Source organism: Penaeus japonicus, unplaced genomic scaffold, assembly GCF_977035675.1.
Source record: "Penaeus japonicus unplaced genomic scaffold, GWHDUDI00000001_assembly GWHDUDI00000003, whole genome shotgun sequence".
In the NCBI taxonomy this organism is placed as follows: domain Eukaryota; kingdom Metazoa; phylum Arthropoda; class Malacostraca; order Decapoda; family Penaeidae; genus Penaeus; species Penaeus japonicus.
This window is the reverse complement of record NW_028234405.1, coordinates 6642259-6647258: the sequence shown is the minus strand read 5'-3', so window position 1 is coordinate 6647258 and position 5000 is coordinate 6642259. Positions and strand designations below refer to the sequence as shown.

At 43.9% G+C, this 5000-nt stretch overlaps 1 protein-coding gene across 1 annotated transcript in view; it reads left to right on the top strand.

Moving 5' to 3' along the window:
• Positions 1-5000, top strand: part of LOC122260231 (trypsin-1) — a 12753-nt gene that overhangs the window by 2427 nt on the left and 5326 nt on the right. The gene's annotated exons all lie outside the window — the stretch shown is intronic.

Sequence of the window (5000 nt, the reverse complement as noted above, 5' to 3'; positions counted from 1 at the left end):
GTTATCACGAAGATGCATCACTAAACCAACATAGATCACACGACTCACCAAAAGGACCATCAAACTTAGACCACACAAACTCCATAGGCTTTACTCATCTACTCATTCTTGAATAAATCCAGCGAAGTTAGATTACTCACTCTCGGGCTAACACTTGAGGACGGACAGGGGTACGACTTCATGTCAGGAAAGTATGACAGCCATCCACACCAATGCGGAATTCCACTATTCGATCTTCTATCATGGCGGAATTCCACTCTTCCACCTTCTATCATGGCGGAATCCCACTCTTCCATCTTCTATCATGGCGGAATTCCACTATTCCATCTTCTATTACGGCGGAATTCCCCTCTTCCATCTTCTATTACGGTGGAATTCCACTCTTCCACCTTCTAGCATGGCGGAATCCCACTCTTCCACCTTCTATCATGGCGGAATCCCACTCTTCCATCTTCTATCATGGCGGAATTCCACTCTTCCATCTTCTATCATGGCGGAATTCCACTCTTCCATCTTCTATTACGGCGGAATTCCCCTCTTCCATCTTCTATTACGGTGCTCGCAAGTTCGGACTCTTCATTTCTATACGGCGGGAATTCACTTTCATCTGTATACGGAGAGATTCTCTTTCATCTTCTTATCATGGCGGAATTCCACTTTCATTTTCTATTACTGTGAATTCCACTCTTCCATGCTTCTATCATGGCGAATTCCTCTTCAATTCTTTACGGGGAATTCCTCTTCCATCTTATATTACGGTGGAATTCCACTATTCCATCTTCTATTACGGCGGAATTCCCCTCTTCCATCTTCTATTACGGTGGAATTCCACTCTTCCATCTTCTATTACGGCGGAATTCCACTCTTCCATCTTCTATTACGGTGGAATTCCCCTCTTCCATCTTCTATCATGGCGGAATTCCACTCTTCCATCTTCTATTACGGCGGAATTCCACTCTTCCATCTTCTATCATGGCGGAATTCCACTCTTCCATCTTCTATTACGGCGGAATTCCCCTCTTCCATCTTCTATTACGGTGGAATTCCACTCTTCCATCTTCTATTACGGCGGAATTCCACTCTTCCATCTTCTATCATGGCGGGGAGAGAGATCCAGCTCTTCACGCTTCTATAATGGCGGGAATCCCACTTTCAATTTCTATATGGGGAAATTCCACTCTTCCACCTTCTATTACGGCGGAATTCCACTCTTCCATCTTCTATCATGGCGGAATCCCACTCTTCCATCTCTATTACGGCATTTACACTCTTCATCTTCTATCATGGCTGGGGGAGGGGATCATGTCGAATTCCACTCTTTCCATCTCTTTTACGGCGGAATTCCCTCTTCATCTTCTATCAAGGCGGATCCCACTCTTCCAACCTTCTATCATTGCGGAATCCCCCTCTCCACCTTCTTATCCATGGCGGAATCCCACTCTCCATCATCTATCATGGCGGAATTCCAACCTTCCATCTTCTATTACGGCGGCATTCCCCCACTTCCTCTTCTAGTACGTGGAATTCCACTCTTCCATCTTCTATTACGGCGGAATTACCCTGTCTTCATCTTCTAGGGATTAGCGGAATTCACTATTCATTCTATCTGGCGACTTCACTATTCATCACATCAGGCGGAATTTCCACCTATTCTAGCTTCTATGCATGGTTGGAATTCCACATTGCATTTCAATCATGGCGGAATTGCGCATATCGTTTTTCTATCATGCGGACGGAATTCCACTATTCAATCTTCTATTACGCGGATTCCCTATACCCTCTTCTATCATGGCGCGAATTCAGCTATTACATCTCTCTATGGCGACTCCTGATTAGTCTTTTATTACGGGGAATATCCATATTCTCTTCTATCATGGCGGGAATTTCATTACCATCTTCTCACATGGCGGAGAATCCACTCGTCATTCTTCATATTACGGCGGATTCCCACTCTTCTGCATCTATCATGCGGAATTCACTCTTCCATCTTCAATTAACGGCGGAGGATTCCCTCTTCACTACTATCCCGGGGAAGTTGCCACTCTTCCATCTTCTATCATGGCGGAATTCCACTCTTCCATCTTCTATTACGGCGGAATTCCACTCTTCCATCTTCTATCATGGCGGAATCCCACTCTTCCACCTTCTATCATGGCGGAATCCCACTCTTCCACCTTCTATCATGGCGGAATCCCACTGTCCCTTCTATCAAAGGCGCCGGCATTCCACTCTTCCATCTTCTATCATGGCGTAATGTCCACTTTTTCCACTTCTATTACGGCGGCATTCTCTTCTCTTCTATTCCGTTAGTGGACATACACCGTCGCATTTCTTCTTTTAGGCGATTCACTCTTCCATTTATCATGGCGGACATTTCCACTTTCCAGTCTCTATTACGCGAATTCCCTCTACATCTTCATTACAGGTGGAATTCCACTCTTCCATCTTCTATTACGGCGGAATTCCCCTCTTCACCTTCTATCAGGCCGGGAAATCCCACTCTTCACCTTCTATCCTGGGGAAGTCCCTCTGCACCTTCTATCTGAGCGGAATTCCCCTCTTCCATCTTCTATTACGGTGGAATTCCACTCTTCCATCTTCTATTACGGCGGAATTCCCCTCTTCCATCTTCTATTACGGCGGAATTCCACTATTCCCTCTTCTATCATGGCGGAATTCCACTATTCCATCTCCTATCATGGCGGAATTCCACTATTCTACCTTCTATCATGGTGGAATTCCACTATTCCATCTTCTATCATGGCGGAATTCCACTATTCCTTCTTCTATCATGGCGGAATTCCACTATTCCATCTTCTATTACGGCGGAATTCCACTATTCCCTCTTCTATCATGGCGGAATTCCACTATTCCATCTCCTATCATGGCGGAATTCCACTATTCCATCTTCTATTACGGCGGAATTCCACTATTCCATCTTCTATCATGGCGGAATTCCACTCTTCCATCTTCTATCATGGCGGAATCCCACTCTTCCATCTTCTATTACGGCGGAAATCCCACTCTTCCATCTTCTATCATGGCGGAATTCCACTCCGTGATCATCTTCCTATTAACGGCGGAATTTCCACTCTTTCCATCGTCTATCACGGAGGAATTCCACTCTACCATCTTCTATTACGGCCGAATTCCCCTCTTCCATCTTCTTTACGGTGGAATTCCGCTCTTCTCCACATCTTCCCTATTATTACGCGGAATTCCACTCTTCCACCTTCTCTCATGGCGGAATCCCACTCTTCCACTTTTCTATCATGGCGGAAATCCACTCTTCCACCTTCTATCATGGCGGAAAACCACTCTTTCCTTCTTCTATCATGGCGAATTCCACTCTTCCATCTCTATTACGCGAATTCTCCCCCCTCGCCATCGATCTATTACGTGTAATTCCACTCTTCCCTCTTCTATTACGGGCCCGGAATAAAAAAATTCCACTCTTCGCATCATTCTATCAATGGCGGAATTCCACTCTTCCATCTTCTATTACGGCGGAATTCCCCTCTTCCATCTTCTATTACGGTGGAATTCCACTCTTCCATCTTCTATTACGGCGGAATTCCACTCTTCCACCTTCTATCATGGCGGAATCCCACTCTTCCACCTTCTATCATGGCGGAATCCCACTCTTCCACCTTCTATCATGGCGGAATCCCACTCTTCCATCTTCTATCATGGCGGAATTCCACTCTTCCATCTTCTATTACGGCGGAATTCCCCTCTTCCATCTTCTATTACGGGTTATTCCCACTCTCCATCTCCTATTACGGCGAATTCCACTCTTCCAATCTTCTAGCATGCGGAAGTCCATCTTCCATCTTCTATCCATGGCGAATTCCACTCTTCCATCTTCTATTAAGGCGAATTCCACTATTCCAATCTTCTGATATGGTGGAATTCCACTTTCCATCTTCTATATGCGGATTCCACTCTTCCATCTTCTATCATGGCGGAATTCCACTCTTCCATCTTCTATCATGGCGGAATTCCACTCTTCCATCTTGGGGGGGGTCGGGCTATTACGGCGGAATTCCACTCTTCATTTCTTTATATGGTTCGGACATTCCGCACTCTTCGATCTTCCTATCAATTCGGAATTCCATCTTCCATCTTCAATTACTGCGAATTCCATCTTCTATCATGGCGGAATTTTTTTTTTATTTCTCTCTTTCTATTTTTTTTTTTTTTTTTTTTTTTTTTTTTTTTTTTTTTTTTTTTTTTTTATTTTTTTTTTTTTTTTCATTATTTGTTTCTTTTTTTTTTTTTTTTTTATTTTCTTTTTTTTTTTTTTTTTTTTTTTTTTTTTTTTTTTTTTTTTTTTTCCACTCTTCCATCTTCTATCATGGCGGAATTCCACTATTCCATCTTCTATTACGGTGGAATTCCACTCTTCCATCTTCTATCATGGCGGAATTCCACTCTTCCATCTTCTATCATGGCGGAATTCCACTCTTCCATCTTCTATCACGGAGGAATTCCACTCTTCCATCTTCTATCACGGAGGAATTCCACTCTTCCATCTTCTATCACGGAGGAATTCCACTCTTCCATCTTCTATCACGGAGGAATTCCACTCTTCCATCTTCTATCACGGAGGAATTCCACTCTCCATCTTCTATCCACGGAGGAAATTCCACTCTTCCCATTCTTCCATCACGGAGGAATTCCACTCTTCCATCTTCTATCACGGAGGAATTCCACTCTTCCATCTTCTATCACGGAGGAATTCCACTCTTCCATCTTCTATCACGGAGGAATTCCACTCTTCCATCTTCTATCACGGAGGAATTCCACTCTTCCATCTTCTATCACGGAGGAATTCCACTCTTCCATCTTCTATTACGGCGGAATTCCACTCTTCCATCTTCTATTATGACGGAATTCCACTATTCCATCTCCTATCATGGCGGAATTCCACTCTTCCACCTTCTACCATGGCGGAATTCCACTCTTCCATCTTCTATCATGGTGGAATTCCACTATTC